General features: G+C 38.6%; 1 long non-coding RNA gene across 4 annotated transcripts in view; it reads left to right on the plus strand.

The window, feature by feature from the left end:
• Window positions 1–4,153: 4,153 nt before the first annotated feature.
• Window positions 4,154–21,851, plus strand: part of LOC146862465 (uncharacterized) — a 306,932-nt gene continuing 289,234 nt past the window's right edge. For 3 of the 4 annotated variants that reach the window (XR_014978457.1, XR_014978458.1, XR_014978461.1), the window contains exons 1-2: window positions 4,154–4,958; window positions 10,896–11,006. This is a non-coding gene — a long non-coding RNA (uncharacterized LOC146862465). The remainder of the gene's footprint in view (window positions 4,959–10,895; window positions 11,007–21,851) is intronic. The other variant, XR_014978459.1, reaches the window with a different exon arrangement.

Below are 21,851 nucleotides of genomic sequence, written 5' to 3' on the forward strand. Positions count from 1 at the left end.
GTTCTGTGGGTGTGAGTGTGGGTGTATGAGAGGTTGTATGGGGTATGAGTGGGTTCTGTGGATGATGTCATCAGTGATGTCATTTGAGATGTCATCAGTGATGTCACTGACCATGTCATCAGTGATGTAATATGTGAGTTCAGAAGCAGTGCTCAGTTAACTATAGTTATCTCAGATAACTATAATTGCTGAATTTCTATGGTTTTGTACAAGTGAGATGTGAGTTTAGGTATAATGTGAATGTAACCTTTTTTTTTCCCAGGGAATTTCTATCTTTTTAAAAATTCTTTCCTAACTATAATGTCCCGGTAACATTTGGTTCTTTTCAGAGACTGATAAAAAAAAGTTTCAATAACTGTAGCCTGTAACCTTTGATAGTGTATGTTTGAGCACCTGTGTGGGTCTCTGTGCACTTTCTGCATAATTTGTACTGCTGACTGGATGTACTGATACGTAACAGCAGTTGATGTACTGGCTCTCAGTTAGTTCTTTGTACGCATGTGCTAATTTGGATGACAAAGTGTACTGTCTTTTTTCTTATCTCTCTTTCCTCAGTTTTAACATTGGTGTCATGTATATGATTTTAATGTTTTGAACAATATAAAGGTGCTTGGAACTTTGTATTGTATTGTATTGCATGTATCATGCCGGCTAGTTTGTAGTATTGGTTTACTGCTTCTTGCCTTGATTTTAAACCAAAAAAACAACCATATGAAGTGTCAAAAATATTTTTTAATACATTTTATACTGATTTCTACTCTTGACGTATTGTGGATTTACTGTTTGGGCCTTGCTTACAGTTGTATGCATGTGGTTTAGTGTAAGCTAGACGAGTGGTATGAGCGAGTTAAGATACTGTTAGAGTATTAAGAACTAAAGGATAATATTTCTAGTACTCGTTAAGAGTACCCTATTCCTTTGGTTTTACCAAGGGGTCCCTCTCATTAACGTTTTTATTTTTTTTATTTACAACAGTTTTTCCACAGATTTTCTGTTTGTGGATAGAATGCTTTTCTTCCTTGTTGGCACTTAATTTAAGAGAAAATACAAAAGGTTAGAAAACAAAAAAAACTGTTCCAGAAAAAAAGAAGTGAAAGTAGTTTTTGTCAGAACCACATTTCATGGTTAAAAAAAGATACATTTTATATCTATATGTGTGTGTGTGTATAAAGAGGAGGTTGTATAATTGAGTGATTGTGTGTGTTAGTGGCTGCATGGGTGAGTGAATGCTTCTGTAAGTGCATGTATGGGTGAGTAAAAGGCTGGGTAAGTGCCTGGATAATTGAGTGAGTGTTTGCGTAAGCGGCACTATAGGTAAGTGACTGTGTATTAGTGCCTGTATGAATGATGGACTGGGTGGGTGGGTATGTGTCTGTATAACTGAGTGACTGGGTGTGTCAATGACTGTGTGAGTGAGTGACTTGGTGGGTAAGTGCTTGTGTTAGTGTCAGAGTGACTGTATGGGTGAGTGAATGAGTGGCGTATGAGTGAAGGAGTGGCTGTATGAGTTGAACAGTGGATATGTAAGTGGCAGTATAAGTGAGAGAGTGAGTGAGTGTTTTTTGAACAATTGTGAGGTTGTGTGTGAGAATGTATGAGTGAGTAAATCAATGTGTGAGAGAGTGGGTATGTAAGTGGCTGTATAGGAGAGTGAACAGGTGTCTGAGTGCTTGCATGAGGGAGTGATTAGGTGGGTGAGTGTCTGTATGTAAATGTAAATGTAATATAAATTGATACTTGTATAGCGCACTACTCACCCGCAAGGGTCTCAAGGCGCTTGTACGAATACCGCTGTGGAACCCATCCTGGCTTTCCCTGTGAGGCGCCCACTCCTGGGCACCCCTAAGGTGGAGGCCAGGCATCCTTAGCGTTGCAGGGGCCGTTGTGGAGATTAAGCAAGCTATTGCCCAGAGTTGCAGAGTGGGACTCCATGATTGGAATGGCCCCAAGGCGAGAATTATCAGGTCCGTGGAATTTTTGAGCCCAAGACCCGCCGAGGCGGGGAATTGAACCCTGGTCCCGGGCTAGACCTCTGCATCAGGATCTGCCGCTCTAATCATTGAGCCACACTTCTCCACTAGCCACACTTCTCCACTCCACTGTATAAGTAAGTGACTAGATATGTTTGTGGTTGAAGGGGCGAGTAACTGGGCATAAGTAGCTCTTTGATTGACTGTCTGCATATGTGAGTGTCTGTATGAGTGAGTGACTGTCTGTATCAGTTGATTTTTTAGTTAACAAGTAGGGGTAAAACCCACTGTAAGAATGAAATAGAGGGTATATTAATGGCTGCATGAGTGAGTGAGCCAAAGTGTGAGTGGCTGTATGGGTAAGTGACTGGTTGTGTCAGTACAAGCATGATTGACTGACTGCTTGTTTGACTGTTCATATGGGTGAGTGGATGTGTCACTGGTTATGTATTTGAGTGATTGGTTGTCTGAGTGGTTATATATGTGAGTGACTGGCTGTGTGAGTGGCTGTATGGGTGAGTGATTGGGTATGTGAGTACCTACATGACTGAGTGATTGCATATATTAGTGTCTATATGGATGACTGAGTGTCTGTATGAGTGAGTGACAGTCTGTGTGTGTGGCATTATGAATGAGTGAATGCTTGTGGGAGCCCTTGTATGACTGAGTCAGTTGTTGTGTGACTGGCTGCATAGGTGAGGCACTGCATGTGTTAGTGCTGTATCACTTAGCGATTGGGTGGGTGAGTGTGTGTTTAAGTGAGTGACTGAGGGTGTTAGTGGCTGTAAGGACGAGTGAGTGTGTTGGTAAGTGTGTGTATACTTTAGTCACTGGATATTTAAATAGAGGTATATCTGACTGAATGGGATGTAAGAGACTGTATTAGTTAGTGTATGGCAGTGTCAGCAGTTGTATGGGTAAATAACTAACTGTGTGAGTACCTACATTGGTGAATGAATGTGTGAAAGTACCTCTAAGAGTGAGTTACTGGCTATGTCAGTGTTTCCATCAGTGTGTTTCTAGCAGTTTCCGTTTCTGTATTAGTGTATGTGTGGGTGTAAAATAGTGGATAGAAGAGTATATTCCCAAGCATATGTGTGTCTGGGTGTGTCAGTGAATGCCTGGGTATGATACTCTATGTTTTAGTGTATACATGGGTGTATTAGTGTATGAATCACTCTGTGCCTAGGTATGTCACTCTATGCATGATTGTCTGGGTGTGTTAGTGTGTGCACCAGTGTCTGTCTGGGTGTAATACTGTATACAGCATTGTGTGACTGGGTGTGTCAAATTCTGGATCAATCTGTAAATGGGTATGTGAGTATCTTTGCAGATGAACAAGTGGATCCATGAGTGTCTGAACCAATGACTAATTGGCTGTATGAATGCCTGTATAGGTGACAAATTGACTTAGTCATTGACTCTATGCAATATTGAATATGTAATATGGCAGTAGCTGTGTAAGTAACTGGCTGGCTGTTAGTAGCTGTTTATGTAATTAAGTACATGTATGCATCACTATTTATATTAGTAGATACCTTTTTAGCTGTATTGGTAAGTGATGGCGTGTATCAGTACTTACATGGCAACTTGACTGAGTATTTTAGTGATTGTATGTATGGTTGCCTGGTTGTATAAGCTAGTGTGTAGGTGATTGAGTACACCTATTTGTACCTGTATTAGGAAGTAACTAAGTGTGTGAATATCTGTATGGGTAAGTAAGATCATATAGTAGTAGAAATATTTGTAAGCGAGATGGTGTGTTACTAACTGTATCAATGGGTTAGTGAGTGGTTAAATGGATTAGGGACTGTGTATAAGTTGTGTAATCAGTGTACGTGTGAATGTGTCAGTGTTTGTACAAGACTCTATCATGGTGTATAGTTGTACAGTTGTACAGTGTAAATTTGCTGAACTACATTGCAACTTATAGCACCTACTGCCGCTTTAAATTGAAGTTGTGGACATTGGTCCTTCTTTAATGTTTAAAGTTACGTTGATAAAAGCCAACGAACCCACCCAGAGAACATTGCATATGATTAAGCCTCGTGGGAGGCGAAACGCTTAATGCTTTTTCTGCCTCCAAATAAAGAAGATTTAAAAGCACTGTTGCTGTGGCCTATCTCACGTTACAGAAGGGTACGTGTGTTTTGTGAAAATTTTGGAGGTGTCTGGCACACCTGTGATGGGCCCCGACCCGCAAGGCTGAGGCGCTCCTGTTGCCGGATCTTTCGTTTGGATTTATTGTTAAGGAGTGCCCGCCGGCTGTAGAATTGAACGTCATCGAAGTAATGATGGAAGGGCCACATTGAGAGGCCCGCCTCGACTTGGGAGATGAACACTGAGACAGCCAGGGTTTGCAATGGGATTTGCCCGTGCACTTCGTGCTTATGAACGTTGTGGAAGGTAACGAATATAATTGTTTAAGAACATGGTGGTAGCAGAATGGACTTGATATTCACTGTGACCCCCTGTGATTCAGCCATACGATGGAACTATTCCTTTTAAAGGCATTTTGGATACAAAAGGTACGCAGTTAAAGCAAGTTTGAACTTTTGCCAGAATCGACATTGAAGTAATAAGTGAAGAAAAAAAACGGCAGTTTTGGTGCATTGTGGATATTGTGGTCATGGTAACTACAAGTGAATACATTAATCTTATAAGGCTGAGATGAGACACAGTGAAGATGAAAATACTTTATTTTCCAAGGAGAATCTTGAATGAAATCTTTAAAAATTGGGGTACTCATCATCTCGGTGAAAATAATTATACAGAATAGAGACACCTACTGCCGCTTTAAATTGAAGTTGTGGACATTGGTCCTTCTTTAATGTTTAAAGTTACGTTGATAAGAGTCAACGAACCCACCCAGAGAACATTGCATATGATTAAGCCTCGTGGGAGGCGAAAAGCGTAATGCTTTTTCTGCCTCCAAATAAAGAAGATTGAAAAGCACTGTTGGTGTGGCCTGTCTCACGTTACGGAAGGGTACGTGTGTTTTGTGAAAATATATATATATATATAGATATGTATTAACGCTCCAGTTTCCGTCTTTTCTCCCATTCACTCATGGTCAGGTGCTCTATAGCATTGTGACGGACACCGCACAACAATTCAGGCTCGGGGTAAATATATATATATATATATACACTTTCGGAAAAAACAACGGTTACTGGTATGTTATTGTCAGGCTCACATTTCACTTGTATAAAATCATAGAAATTCAGCAAGTAAAGTTACATGAGCTAACTGTAACTCACACCCCCGCAATGCACTGCTTATGACCTCACATAGGACATCATTCATGTCAGGGTCAGTGACATCCCTGATGAAATCTCAAATGACATCATCCAGTGAGTGTAAGTATTTTGTGAGAGTTTATGATTGAAAAACACCTATTCTAAGGCACTACAAAATTTAAATTAGCATAATAGTTGTACTACTAATGCGTGATTCTACTTCTAACATATATTATGTTAGTGGCTGTGTGACTGTGTATCGGTGTGTGAGTGGGTGTCTGAGTGCCTGTATGGGTGAATAAGTGGGTGCGTGGGTTGCAGATGGGTGAGTGAGTGGCTGTGTGAAAGGACGCATGTGTGAGTAACTGGGTGTGTCATTGGCTTTCTGGGTGAATAAGTGGGTGATTGTGTGAGTGCCTGTATTGGTGGGTGAGTGGATGTGTAAGTGGCTGTATGGGTGGGTGAGTGTCTGTTTCAGTGGTTGCTTGGTTAAGTGAGTTGGTGTGTCAGTGGCTGTATTACAGCGTGAGTGTCTGTGTAATTGGCTGTATTGTTGAGTGGATGGATGTGGGAGTGCTTATATAGATGTGCGAATGGATGTGGAAGTGGTTTTGTGGGTGTGTGAGTGAGTGCGTGAGTTCTTGAGGGGTGAGTGAGTCACTGTGTTGAGAGCCTGTATGGGTGAGTGAGTAGGTGGGTGTTAGTGCCTGTATAGGTGAATACATCTGTGTGTGAGTAGCTGTATGGGTGATTGTATGGCTGTGTAAGTTGTTGTATGGCTGAGTACGTGGTTGTGTGAGTAGATGTATGAGTGAGTAAGTGAGTGAGTGGTTGTGTGACTGGCTGTATGAGTGAGTAAGTGGATATGTGAGTGATTGTTGGATGAGGGAGTAGGTGTGTGACACGCTATATAAATATGTGAAGAGGTATGCATATGGTTCTGTGGGTGTGAGTGTGGGTGTATGAGAGGTTGTATGGGGTATGAGTGGGTTCTGTGGATGATGTCATCAGTGATGTCATTTGAGATGTCATCAGTGATGTCACTGACCATGTCATCAGTGATGTAATATGTGAGTTCAGAAGCAGTGCTCAGTTAACTATAGTTATCTCAGATAACTATAATTGCTGAATTTCTATGGTTTTGTACAAGTGAAATGTGAGTTTAGGTATAATGTGAATGTAACCTTTTTTTTCCCAGGGAATTTCTATCTTTTTAAAAATTCTTTCCTAACTATAATGTCCCGGTAACATTTGGTTCTTTTCAGAGACTGATAAAAAAAAGTTTCAATAACTGTAGCCTGTAACCTTTGATAGTGTATGTTTGAGCACCTGTGTGGGTCTCTGTGCACTTTCTGCATAATTTGTACTGCTGACTGGATGTACTGATACGTAACAGCAGTTGATGTACTGGCTCTCAGTTAGTTCTTTGTACGCATGTGCTAATTTGGATGACAAAGTGTACTGTCTTTTTTCTTATCTCTCTTTCCTCAGTTTTAACATTGGTGTCATGTATATGATTTTAATGTTTTGAACAATATAAAGGTGCTTGGAACTTTGTATTGTATTGTATTGCATGTATCATGCCGGCTAGTTTGTAGTATTGGTTTACTGCTTCTTGCCTCGATTTTAAACCAAAAAAACAACCATATGAAGTGTCAAAAATATTTTTTAATACATTTTATACTGATTTCTACTCTTGACGTATTGTGGATTTACTGTTTGGGCCTTGCTTACAGCTGTATGCATGTGGTTTAGTGTAAGCTAGACGAGTGGTATGAGCGAGTTAAGATACTGTTAGAGTATTAAGAACTAAAGGATAATATTTCTAGTACTCGTTAAGAGTACCCTATTCCTTTGGTTTTACCAAGGGGTCCCTCTCATTAACGTTTTTATTTTTTTTATTTACAACAGTTTTGCCACAGATTTTCTGTTTGTGGATAGAATGCTTTTCTTCCTTGTTGGCACTTAATTTAAGAGAAAATACAAAAGGTTAGAAAACAAAAAAAACTGTTCCAGAAAAAAAGAAGTGAAAGTAGTTTTTGTCAGAACCACATTTCATGGTTAAAAAAAGATACATTTTATATCTATATGTGTGTGTGTGTATAAAGAGGAGTGGTTGTATAATTGAGTGATTGTGTGTGTTAGTGGCTGCATGGGTGAGTGAATGCTTCTGTAAGTGCATGTATGGGTGAGTAAAAGGCTGGGTAAGTGCCTGGATAATTGAGTGAGTGTTTGCGTAAGCGGCACTATAGGTAAGTGAATGTGTATTAGTGCCTGTATGAATGATGGACTGGGTGGGTGGGTATGTGTCTGTATGACTGAGTGACTGGGTGTTTCAATGACTGTGTGAGTGAGTGACTTGGTGGGTGAGTGCTTGTGTTAGTGTCAGAGTGACTGTATGGGTGAGTGAATGAGTTGCGTATGAGTGAAGGAGTGGCTGTATGAGTTGAACAGTGGATATGTAAGTGGCAGTATAAGTGAGAGAGTGAGTAAGTGAGTGAGTGTGAGTGATTTTTGAACAATTGTGAGGTTGTGTGTGAGAATGTATGAGTGAGTAAATCAATGTGTGAGAGAGTGGGTATGTAAGTGGCTGTATAGGAGAGTGAACAGGTGTCTGAGTGCTTGCATGAGGGAGTGATTAGGTGGGTGAGTGTCTGTATGTAAATGTAAATGTAATATAAATTGATACTTGTATAGCGCACTACTCACCCGCAAGGGTCTCAAGGCGCTTGTACGAATACCGCTGTGGAACCCATCCTGGCTTTCCCTGTGAGGCGCCCACTCCTGGGCACCCCTAAGGTGGAGGCCAGGCATCCTTAGCGTTGCAGGGGCCGTTGTGGAGATTAAGCAAGCTATTGCCCAGAGTTGCAGAGTGGGACTCCATGATTGGAATGGCACCGAGGCGAGAATTATCAGGTCCGTGGAATTTTTGAGCCCAAGACCCGCCGAGGCGGGGAATTGAGCCCTGGTCCCGGGCTAGACCTCTGCATCAGGATCTGCCGCTCTAATCATTGAGCCACACTTCTCCACTAGCCACACTTCTCCACTCCACTGTATAAGTAAGTGACTAGATATGTTTGTGGTTGAAGGGGCGAGTAACTGGGCATAAGTAGCTCTTTGATTGACTGTCTGCATATGTGAGTGTCTGTATGAGTGAGTGACTGTCTGTATCAGTTGATTTTTTAGTTAACAAGTAGGGGTAAAACCCACTGTAAGAATGAAATAGTGGGTATATTAATGGCTGCATGAGTGAGTGAGCCAAAGTGTGAGTGGCTGTATGGGTAAGTGACTGGTTGTGTCAGTGCAAGCATGATTGACTGACTGCTTGTTTGACTGTTCATATGGGTGAGTGGATGTGTCACTGGTTATGTATTTGAGTGATTGATTGTCTGAGTGGTTATATAGGTGAGTGACTGGTTGTGTGAGTGGCTGTATGGGTGAGTGATTGGGTATGTGAGTACCTACATGACTGAGTGATTGCATATATTAGTGTCTATATGGATGACTGAGTGTCTGTATGAGGGAGTGACAGTCTGTGTGTGTGGCATTATGAATGAGTGAATGCTTGTGGGAGTCCTTGTATGACTGAGTCAGTTGTTGTGTGACTGGCTGCATAGGTGAGGCACTGCATGTGTTAGTGCTGTATCACTTAGTGATTGGGTGGGTGAGTGTGTGTTTAAGTGAGTGACTGAGGGTGTTAGTGGCTGTAAGGACGAGTGAGTGTGTTGGTAAGTGTGTGTATACTTTAGTCACTGGATATTTAAATAGAGGTATATCTGACTGAATGGGATGTAAGAGACTGTATTAGTTAGTGTATGGCAGTGTCAGCAGTTGTATGGGTAAATAACTAACTGTGTGAGTACCTACATTGGTGAATGAATGTGTGAAAGTACCTCTAAGAGTGAGTTACTGGCTATGTCAGTGTTTCCATCAGTGTGTTTCTAGCAGTTTCCGTTTCTGTATTAGTGTATGTGTGGGTGTAAAATAGTGGATAGAAGAGTATATTCCCAAGCATATGTGTGTCTGGGTGTGTCAGTGAATGCCTGGGTATGATACTCTATGTTTTAGTGTATACATGGGTGTATTAGTGTATGAATCACTCTGTGCCTAGGTATGTCACTCTATGCATGATTGTCTGGGTGTGTTAGTGTGTGCACCAGTGTCTGTCTGGGTGTAATACTGTATACAGCATTGTGTGACTGGGTGTGTCAAATTCTGGATCAATCTGTAAATGGGTATGTGAGTATCTTTGCAGATGAACAAGTGGATCCATGAGTGTCTGAACCAATGACTAATTGGCTGTATGAATGCCTGTATAGGTGACAAATTGACTTAGTCATTGACTCTATGCAATATTGAATATGTAATATGGCAGTAGCTGTGTAAGTAACTGGCTGGCTGTTAGTAGCTGTTTATGTAATTAAGTACATGTATGCATCACTATTTATATTAGTTAGTAGATACCTTTTTAGCTGTATTGGTAAGTGATGGCGTGTATCAGTACTTACATGGCAACCTGACTGAGTATTTTAGTGATTGTATGTATGGTTGCCTGGTTGTATAAGCTAGTGTGTAGGTGATTGAGTACACCTATTTGTACCTGTATTAGGAAGTAACTAAGTGTGTGAATATCTGTCTGGGTAAGTAAGATCATATAGTAGTAGAAATATTTGTAAGCGAGATGGTGTGTTACTAACTGTATCAATGGGTTAGTGAGTGGTTAAATGGATTAGGGACTGTGTATAAGTTGTGTAATCAGTGTACGTGTGAATGTGTCAGTGTTTGTACAAGACTCTATCATGGTGTATAGTTGTACAGTGTAAATTTGCTGAACTACATTGCAACTTATAGTTACATAAATATAGGTTATCTTTTCATTTTCAAAATTACAGAAACATAACGATGAACATTGCTTATACTGTAACACTATATTGCAAAATAGTAAAACATCTCCTTTTTCCTTTTTTTACTGTTCTCAGCTTTCATACTTCATCATAAACGATGGTCTGTATGAAGCTTTACCCTTGAACAGTAGGGACAAAAACAATGAATAGATTGCTAAAAGAATGAACAAAGCTGCCCAATATATCACTATCCATAAGTGACACTATGCATTGCACTCACTATAAGTCATTAATCAGTTGGGTTTTTTCTGGAGGTACTACACTAATCTAAACAAACCTATGTAAGAAATTTAAAAAAAATTATTACGAGCCGTTATGTTACTCCAATTTAGATCGAGTAGAATAAAAACTGCTGTTGAAAAGATGCGAGTAAAACATGTACACACCGTTACTTTTAATAGTTGTGATAACGGCTGTATTTAAGATGCGATTGTCTAGCATAGGACTTGGTCATGTTTTAACCAAAGTTAGAAACTTACGGTCGGCCGTGCCTTAATTTGAACTAGTATACTAACGGTTTGGCGTTTTCTTAAACAAAGATATTCTTAACAAAGACTTCGAAGGCCAACGAAAATACTTGCTGGTCAGGATGTGGCAGTTACCGGTAAATGGGTATATGCATTTAAACGCCACAAAATATACAAATGTGGTTCATAACATTTAGATGGAACAACCATACCGCGTATCTCTGATTATATTATGAAGACAGCAAAGGTGTTTACATGTATTGTCGAGTAGCCCGGTAGGAGGTGTATTAAATTTTTTTAATTTTATCGTTTTAGATTTTATCCTTGCACCATAATCAGTGTATAATCTGATCCGGATTACCAAAGTCATCATTATGCCAATGCAAAGATCATAATGCCTGTTTGACAGTTATTTCATATAAATAGGTAAGCCTGCTTCAGTATATATTACAGATTTAAAATTTATTTTGTTTACTAAAACCGAAATTGGTCCACAAATTGTCCTTCCTTCTATAGAATTTCTCACATAAAGGAATCTATACAAAGCAACCCCCCACCTTAAAATTTAACGCGGTGGCTCTAACGGATATAAGAAAAGGATCCATATAATTTGAGGTATATGAAACTTCCCAAATTTAGGTGGTGGGCTTATAATTAATATATGGATTATTTGTACCCATGAAAATAATGAAAAGATATTGAATGTTCTTTTTTTATTTAGAGGTTCCTTCAGTGAGGCCCTAACGGTTGTGAGATATTTTACCTCCACAGATTATGTAATTGAATAAACATAATCCATCTCATAAAAGAGGGAGGAAAAAGTATTTAGAACATAAGCTTTAGAACTGTAGTAAAAATTAGTATGATTATAGGAAATATGTTTTTTTCTCTTTTTACTTGTGGAAACTACTGTATTCAATGAGTAAAATATGTAAGCTATGTGTCTGTCCTAAGGTTTACAAAATGTTGTATTAAAGTCTTTCAATGATTAAGTCATTTGAATGATTCAGTTTTTGTCAACCAAATTTTTCTTAAATGTAATGTATAAGGGAATTCTAAGTGTCACATAATGACAGATATACTATAGCAACAGTGAAGGCCAAGAGTTAACTCATGTTAGTCGATGTATTAAATATGAGTGCCACAAAAGTACGAAATGCAAGTGTAAAATCAAAACCATAGTGTATAATGTCTTTTAAGTTGTACAGTACATGCTAGGTTTCTAAACTAATATTTTTTATGTTTAGATTTTATGAAAATATTCTGTCCTTAAGAAGGTGAAAGTATTGAACTAACACCGAAACGCTGCGTTGACTGTTTTTTAATGTTTTTGAAATGTTTTTTAAGGTTTTTAATACGACTAGATTGTAACCTATAGCGGGGGGATTGGGAAGGCCACAAATGATATATGACTAAATATGTAATGTGATATTGCTCTTTTTTTTCATAAACTCTTTTTATAATATAATTTGTGATTGAATTGAACAGTATTTTTGTGAAACTGTATGCTGTACTGTGTCATTGTGGACAGTGGTTAGATAAAGGTCTTTTGGATGAAGGCACTTACTGAAGAATAAAATACCTTCAGGAATAAAATCATTTATTATCCCTACAAGACAATTGGCCCAGAGAGAGGTATTCTTCCTCTTATACATTATGGTATAGGGACTTTTATGTGTTTTTTAGTCTATAAATATACCCAGTCCCTGTGTAGAACATAGGGTTATCTCCCTTCCTTTTTCCCCGTCATTGCATTCTGTCCATCCAGTTTCACTTTTTAAATGCACGGGGTAGTGTCTAGATGCTATATTGAGTCCTTCATTAAAATAATAGCCAAAGTAGTATAAATCCTTCTAGAAATATATACTTGTACAGCCTTGACGTCTGTAATTTCAGTTTCCAGTTTCTATCCATGTGCTCTGCATCATTGTAACATTAATATATGGGATTTTCCAGTTCTTCATAGATTCAACATAAACATAACATCTGGTCTACAATTTGGGCAGGTCATACTTTGGTGTACATTTTTAACAAATCTGTCAAAAGAAAGGAACAGATTTGGAATCTGGTAGTGTTAAGTACAGAAATCACTCAGAATTTAGAGTGGCAGATGTGAAATCGCAAACATCACAGTCATGGTTCCATTTGTAACTCAGTTCAAACTAATCATTAGTATACACATCTTCCTGTTCTAAAACTCCATAGATACCCATAACAAATTGTGGTGCATCTTATTAGTGATCTGATACATATATCTATAAGGTCTTGAATGCCTGAAGCAGAATTTATTAAATTTTTGTCAGTCAGTAAACGTTGGGGAAAATGATATAGTACAGAACACAATCTCTTATCTGGTTTTTGTTGAATTTGGTTTACTCAATGTTTTGAATGAAACAGTACATTGAGAATAATATTTGCCTAGCAGTTGAGACCTGAACTGTTTTCCAACTGATAACCTACAATTTCTCCATCATTTTTCAGTTTTCTCTTCTTAACACCTTCTAGAATGTCCTTGTGTCATTTCTTTTCTTGTGCATCTGTACACCCTTTTGTAATCTTCTACTTTGGACAGATTATCCGTTCCTTATAAATAAAATATTGGCCTAAATGAGAAGCGTATACACTTCTTAACCAACTGTACTCTCTTACACTGCTTGCATTACCACTAACTTTCTGATCATCAAAATCAATCAAAAACAAACTGGACAATGTTCTAGCCCACGACAATGCTACATATGATATTCCTTCTTTTAATACAGTACTACCAATATTAACAAAACCTGCTTCTACACCTAAACCTTGTGATTTATGGATCATTACAGCATACACTAGAGTGAGTGGGAACAGCTAGTGCCGCACATATGAGTCTTTCACTAAGAAAAATTGACAACACATCAGCCAATCTGTTCGACACCATCAATATGATCAAATTTTATGGCCATGTATTCTTCCTCATCTCTGTTTTGGAACTTAGTTAAATTAATAACTTTACCCAGTGCATCATTTACTAACCCTTCTTTTACATTTAAATTACAGCGCAAAATTAATCAATAGTGTTTGGATACAGATTTCTCCAAAGTATCCAATTTTGCTTGCTGGGAGTAGTATAGTGAATCCGTGGTGTTTCATTTTATCAATAGCAATAATTTCCAAAATATCTTCTTTTTCCAGTTTTAGTAATGGTTTGTTACAGTTGGAGCACTCTTGAAGTGTAGGTATTTAACAAACTATAGATTTCTGTTCTTCAAGGTAATTGTACATTAGTTGTGCTGCTGTCATCTTGAATGTAATCTTGATAAATTGGCTTTCTAAAGCACGTTTTCCATCATTTGTTCGAACTCCTATTCTAATGTCTTTAGTAATATTTCCATAATACACATTGGATGCTTGACGCATATTTTAGCTAGTTCCTTGTACTGGAAGTTGTAACCAAATATTTATATTGCCAAATCTCCCCAAAGAATGTCCTGTTTTATTATACACAGATGTTTTGAAAACAGGTTGTCTTTTTATGGGGATAAGTTGCACTAGGTTACCAAACACACTTAAAGACCATCCTCCAAAGAGTACATTGTAGTTTGTTCTTAAACTCTACTGCACTCTTATGTGTTTGAAGGCAAGCATTAAGTTTGATACCATGCTCTCTTCATCAATGATTAATAACTTCAGATGTTCAGTCTTTTTGATACCTCATGATAAGCGTCAGAATATATTTTCTGGAATTGTAGTTTATTGGTATGTTCAACAGGTAGTGCTATTATTCGATGTAGAGTAATTCCTTTAGTGTCTTATGTGGAGCTAATCCTGTTGGTGCTGTTACTATGCATGACAAATTTAAATGAATCTGTAGTCTTCTGTGGATAACCTGTGAGAACTTTAAATAAAAATATTTTTTCAGTGCCACCTTTATCCCTGATGTATAGTAATATTGGTTTCTACAAAGGATATTAGCATTGTTTCTTCTCGTGGAGGAATCCATGCTCTATTTCATCTTTAACTTCATTGAAAATGTCTTTCTGTTCATTCTTCAGTTGTTCTACTAACTGTTCGAAATCCACAGTTTCCTCTCTTGCTTGCTGTATTACATTCTCCACCTCATTCATAGCTATAGCTGATTAATTTTGAATTTTTGGTTTTCCAAGACGATCTTGACACAGTGGTGCAGAATTTTGGCTGTTTAGTGTACTTTCCTTGGCTATCTCAGCTTCAATGGTATCTTCTTGTTCAGTCACATCTTTCAACATTTGCGCATAGGTTGGAAGGAGTGAACACTCAACGCTGTCTTTCACAGGGTTGAAAGAGTCTTCATAACAGTCATAGTGTCCAAGTAAAATTGATTCAGCACATCATGGCTTGAACAACTTCAAAAGTGTTTAGTGGACAAAACTCTCTTCTCTCCAGAGTTTGGCAACTAAGCTTTCTGTGGCTAATTGGATTTCCTTTGTGGTGTTTCACCAAACAACCGTCACATCCAAGTACTGCATATCTCCCTTCTTCTGCATTCAGTTATATTAATTCTCTATGTATAGTGTTGAAGTACTTCATAGAAACACATGTTTACAAAATATGGACTCCTTCTTGGGGTGTGTTATCCAAAATATTAGATCTCAGAATGTCTTTACTTTCTGGATCAAAATCTGCAGGGTACTGTATTTCTGGATAAGACTTTAACACTCTATTTCGACTGCCTGCAATGCCTAGGCTTACCCACACAATTCCTCTTGACTTTGAGAACAAACTAGCCGAGCTCAACGGGTCCGAGCACTCAAAGAGTCCTATTTGTTTTTGAAAGCATTTTCTAGCCTGAACTGTACAATTTCTTGTTAAGGCTCATTTCTGCAGGAATTTCCCCCAGCTTCTCTTTCATTTCTGCTTTCTCTGATTTTATTAAATATGAAGTCACGTAGTGAGCAACAGCGATGGAGTTGTCTGCAACAAAATGTACATCCATATTTGCATTCCACATCTTTAGAATAACAAGGTTGTAGTCATTCATATAATTCAAAACCACTCCTCTTCTGAGATTGTATGCATTTTTTTGTGATTTCTGTGTTAGTCTATGTCTTACTGCAGAGAAAAATCTGTTGACTTTTCCTTCAGTCATAATAGGTTGTGGGAATCTAAAATGGCTTCATTGCGTAAAATGTTCCTTTGCATCTGTATTTTCTATGACAATACTTCCCACATCAATGAGTTTGAAATCATAGAACTTGTTGTCTGAAGCTCTTTTCACTACCATCTTTTGGGATGGCGCATGTCACATACTGTTGTATGAAACTCAAGACAGACTAATCACTGTCTGTTCCAACTTTTGGTGCATCTTTTATCCATAAAAACATGTGAATATGAGTAGCACCTCTTGCTTGGAACTTTATGCACCAAACAAAATCAGTTACTTCACCAATAGGGGGATTAGTTTTGTTGCAGATGAAAGACATCATGGCTTGAAAACTGTGGTTGAAATATCTGCAAACATTTGCAGGATCCAATGAGCAAAGTTTTCCAGCTATCTTCACTTTGATGTCCTTTATATTTGAGTTTGCTTTTCACAAGAATTCAAGCAGGTCATCTCACGCATACTCGGCACAACTGATTGTTAGAAACCAAGTAGGTGCCCCTATGTTTCTCAACATGTATTTCAGCTCACCGTGGCAATGATACCAATACTTGTTTGTTACACGTTGGAACGCAATCAAATTAATTAGCCTGTATTTCAGGTTTTCATCTTTTCCTTGCACTTTATCAACAAAGTACCTTGCTGTAAGATTTAGCAGATTCACTCCAGTTTTAAGAATGTGATTTACTGCATAAGTGAGTCCTGAAAAGCCACTTTCAAGTAGTAAATGAGATATATAGGGATTACACTTGTGAAATCTAGGATCTTCTGAATATAGTTTAGTTGATCTGTACTTGGCTGCTGGTATTGGAACAGGCCAGTCATCATATCCACCACCTACTCCAGTAGAAATCATATGTGGAAAACAGCAAGCTTCTAAACTTTTCTCCCATACACTCAAGGGAGCTCCTTTTGCTTCTTTCATTTGAAAGAGATCAATAGCATCATTAACATCACCAATAACCTCTTTAGAAAGCAGACAATGAATCCAATAGTGTTGATATATTTCTTCTGATCTGGATAGATCTACCTTTTCAGTCTGACCCCTTGATGTTTGTGTTATATCTTGAAGAACATCTACGGTTTTATTATTTTGTACAAGATATAATGTTGCTTTTGTCTGAGTTGACTAAAATCTACTAACTTGTGCCATATTTTGTTGCTCTTGGTACGATTTGGTATGACTAGAATAATAGGTGCTTCTTCAAAATCTCTCAACACCTCTATACAGTTTCAATATTCTGCTTGAAATCCAATGTCAAGTACACACCTCTATCTTTAAGGTCTTTCTGCAACTTTGTTGGGGGTAACTTCCCAGTCTTTGGCTCCATACAAACTATAGCTTGGAATGTATGTATACATTGTATTAGAATTGATTCACAAACAGATATTGAAGTTCTTGTGGGATTGGAACTAATTCAATATTGTTGTGGACCACTCTGGCTGGGATTTTATTATCCTCCAACTTAACATAACAGTATTTACATATAATTTGTTGTGTTGAACAATCAAAGCATTCCTCTACAAATAAATGGGCTGCAAATTCTTGCCACTTATCTCTTTTGTCTTCTTCAGTTTTTGAAGACACAACATAATAAGTTTGACTTTTGTAGTAAGTGTGTCAACAACATATGCAAACACAGTTTGGTTTCTCCCAACAAACTGTGTTGAACTTTGTGATCTCTTCTCGTAAGTTATCAACAGCAATACCTGTGTCCTGTTTCTCTACACATGCAGATACCATGACCTCGTTTTCCCTACACTCCTGGTCAGGACCATAGAAATAAAACTGGACATCATCACAAACTCTTTTTACCTCTGCTACAGTGCCATGCAGAAGAGCTCTATTCATTTCTACTAAACATAGCACAAGAGTTTTGAGCCTCCTAGCTAAAGTTCGCATTTTTGAGTGGTGTACAGCTAACATTCTGAAATGATGAAAGCTGCTTCCACACACGTTTTCAATAGACATGCTAGTGAATGTCCTGGTAAATTAGTATGTGTCCTTACTTTGTATGGATCTAATTCTGTTTCAGACTTTTACACAGAAAGTGACGTACTAAAGCTCTCAATATGACAATTGATTCCTGCCAAACACTACAAATGCTGCTACAGATCCATTTACATAGTCTACACCTTCCCTGTACCTCTTCAGCTATCACTTCCTCTGCATTTCTGGGTACCATCACCTCTTTTAGAATACAACTACCATCCTTCATCTCATAACATCGTCCAGATTCCTCAACTGCATGCATTAATGTGTTCCCTTGGAAGTAGCTTTTTTCATTAAAGAAAGATTCAGTACTAGAAGTATGTCTTCATTCACCACTGGAAACTTTGCAAAAGTTACTTCTATTGACAAACTTTTTTTCTTTTGGCTTCTTTTCCTCATAGAAAATACTTTTTTATCCAGTGTCCTCATTCTGTTTTGAATCAAAATAAATAGCTTCCTCTTGAGAGCAAAGGCATTATCAAATACCACCACAACACACTCCTTTTGTCTGACTGCTCTCTTCCTCTCTTGAACTTCTTCAAAGTTTTTATTAGATTATGAATTACTCTGCTGTGAAACATTCTAATTCATATTTCCTTAAACTAACTCTGTCTTCTGGTTAACCTCCCTGCTTTTCTGTGTGATTTTTTACACTTCATATCCTGTACTTTTTCTCCATTCTTAGTTGCTCTCAAACTTTATTTTTTATTTACTTGATTTTGCTGACTTTCCAGTTGCCCACATACTATTTCGAGAAATGTCTTTGTTCTCTTACTGACCCTTTTCAATTGCACAACTTTCTTCGCATGTTGGCCTTTTTGTGTCTCAGTTGTGAGGAGAGAGTATCCTTGCTTCTGTTTCTTTCTTCTCTGACTTTTTGATGGCATTTTCACTGTCTGTACGTAACTACAAATTGATGCCTGAAAAGAGATCTACATTTACCTTTTAATCGCATACTATCGCGTTACATATTTGAAGTTTTTAATAACCCTGGGCATAGTTTGCATAGTCACGCTACGCTACCCTACGCGAAGTGCACTTTGCACTACGTCGTAGCTACACGAACTGCGTAGTGCGGTAGGGAAATGCTGTTCGCAATGATTGCACAGTGCTGTCACTGTCTGACTAGATGAGTGAGAGTCTCTATGCTTTTGTTAACATGTATGTAAATTGCATTATGGGTGGTGTACTCTATCTAGTACTTGACATAGGGGTCTGCAAGCACACAAGTAACTTATTGAAACTCAAAATGGCATTGCTCATCTTTTAAGCACAAAGCACCATGCTTTATGGCATACCTACAGCTTATCTCAGACGTGAGTTATGAATACTAAAACAAAGGTTTAAGACTTCAGTCGAGCCTGCAGTGAAAATGCACAGACAGGCTCTGTACTAGTAAGCCTGATCCATATTTAAAGGACTAGTTGTCTTCATGGAGGGAGGACTAGGTTGTGTCAGTATGTAGTACTTTGGGAGAGGAGTTGGCCTAACGGCTAGGGCGGTCGACCATGAATCTGGGGAACTGGGTGCGAGTCGGGTCAATGACGCTGAACATTCTGGGCAAATCACTTAATCTCCCCCTGCCTAACAATTTTTTTTTTTTAAATGAATGTGTCCTCATGTAAGGCAACTGTGCTATGTAAGGCGCTCTGATACCAGATTCGAGTCAAGTTTGCGCTATATAAAACGTTGTTAAATAAATATTTGGCATGGGGCTTTCCAGGTGCATAAGTAATTTATTGAAACTCAAAAGGACATCCCTCTTCTTTTAGGCAACAGGCACCATGCTTCATAGCATACCTACAGCTTATGTCAGAAGTGAGTTATGTATACTAAAACATGGATTTAAAACTTGATGATGGGCTTCTACATGTAAAGTCGAACAGGTAGCTAGAGTGCACAGACATGCTCTGTACTCGTAAGCCTGACTAGTTCTCTGTATGGATGACTAGCTTGTGTCAGTACCTGGCTACATATTGGAGTGAGTGCTGTGTCCACCTGTAGCAGTTCCATGAGTTGTTTAAGTAAGTGTGCCAGCATATAAATGTCTGTTTTACTAAGTCTGTGGCTCTGTAAATGTGTATGTAAGTGCCTGAATGAATACCTAAGTGTTTGTGTTAGGGAATAGAGCGGTAACAAAGTGTGTCTGTAATTGCTTATGATAGTGCTGCATATACAAGTAAGGCCTTATTTATGAGAAAGTTACATTTGCGGCACTGCACTGAGTCACTTTCAAAGCACAGGGATGCATCATATCTACCACATTATGACAGATTCTTGTGCTACGCCCTGCGCTGATGCACAATTGGCTGCCATGCGCCGATCAGTCACCCTTGTACCATGGTGCAATGGTGCCTGCATTGCAGGGAGATTGTTTTTGTGTAGGAAGGGACACCTCCCAACACACAAATAATCACAAGAGGTGTTTTCCTCTTTCTATGTGTGCTGAAAAATGCAGCACGTATAGAAAGAGGAAAAACAAGGAGAAATTAAAACATTTCTCCTCGTTGTGCCCCCCTACTCCTCCCCTGGAGTGACATAGCTTTCTGACGCACTCCCAGGTTTACAATTTCTCATAAATCTGGGAATGTGTCAGGTTCTATGGGTGTTGGGTGCAAACACCCACAGCAACACCCATGGAATGCACCTTTCATGCAAAGTGCTGTGGGAAAAGGGGCCATATCTATAAGAACACGAAAAGCCTTGTAGGGTCGTTTTAACTGTTCATGTAAATATGGGGCTGCAAAATGCACTGCCGGTGCTCATAAAAAGTGACGCACCGGTGGTGCAAGGGGCTTGTAAATATGCCCTGTAGTTTCTAAGTATGTAAGTCAATGTATAAGTCCCTCTGTCGCTGTCTGACCGGGTCATTGAGAGTCTCGATGCTTTTGTGAATATGTATGTCAGTTGCATTATGGGTAGTATACTTTATGTAGTACTTGGCATAGAAGTCTGCAGGTACATGAGTAACTTATTAAAACTCAAAAGGGCATCCAAATCTTTTAAGCACAAAGCATCGTGCTGTATGGCATACCTTTGGGGAGAGGAGTTGGCCTAACGGTTAGGGCGCTCAACCTCGGACCTGGGGGAACTGGGTTCGAGTCTCGGTAATGACGCTAAACCTCCTGTGATTCTGGGCAAATCACTTAATCTCCCCGTGCCTAACAAAAAAATTAATGTGTGTCCTCATGTAACGTTACTGGTGCTATGTAAAGCGCTCTGATACCTGATTGGATTCGGGTCAAGTTCGCGCTATATAAAACTCTGCTAAAAAAAACAAAAAAACTACAGCTTATGTCAGAGGTGAGTTAATATATACTAAAACATGGGTTGAAGACTTGATGAAGGGCTTTAACATGCTAAGTCAATTGGCAATTAGAGTAAAGATATAGGTATTGTGCTGGTAGGTTTGGCTCATGTTTGAAGGATTATTTCTCTAAATAGATGACTAGGTTGTGTCAATACTTGGCTACATGAGTGAGTGAGTGTAGGAGTACACATGTAGCAGTGTCATGAGACTTTTAAGTATAAGTGCCCATATATGACTGTGTTTTAATAAGTCTATAGCTCTATAAATGTATATGTATGTGGCTAAACATATACCTCAATTCCTGTGTTGGTTAATAGAGGGTTATGTATGTGTGTCCCTAATGATACTGAATGCGTAAGTGCCTCTGGCTCTCTCTAACTGGGTGCGTGAGTAGGTTTATTTTTATCTTAATGAGTAAGTGAGTTAAAGCATGGGTCAGATACTGCATGTATAACTGGACATATACATCTATAACTACACATATGACTTTGTAAACTTAACACTACATGCAAGAAAAAGCCACTGTGTCCTTTAGCCTACCTACAACCTACCATGGGAATCAGTTATATTTAATTACTGCTGCATATACGTTCTGTATAGGTATGTCACTCAATATCTGCATACCTCTTACTCTCACAGACTAGATGAGTAATATTTGTTTGCTACATTGTACAAAACTTGTACTATATGTTTAACACTGCTTATTTAACTATGCCTAAAAGTCTCAAACTACACATGTGACTCAGTTTTACATACAACGGAGTATCTTACTATCTAAGCACATACAAACCTGCCCTATACCTTACTGACACCCATCCTAAAGGGTCTCTATTACCTAAGTGCCAAGTTTCA

The sequence above is a fragment of the Triturus cristatus genome, chromosome 2_2 (assembly GCF_964204655.1).
Source record: "Triturus cristatus chromosome 2_2, aTriCri1.1, whole genome shotgun sequence".
Lineage (NCBI taxonomy): Eukaryota > Metazoa > Chordata > Amphibia > Caudata > Salamandridae > Triturus > Triturus cristatus.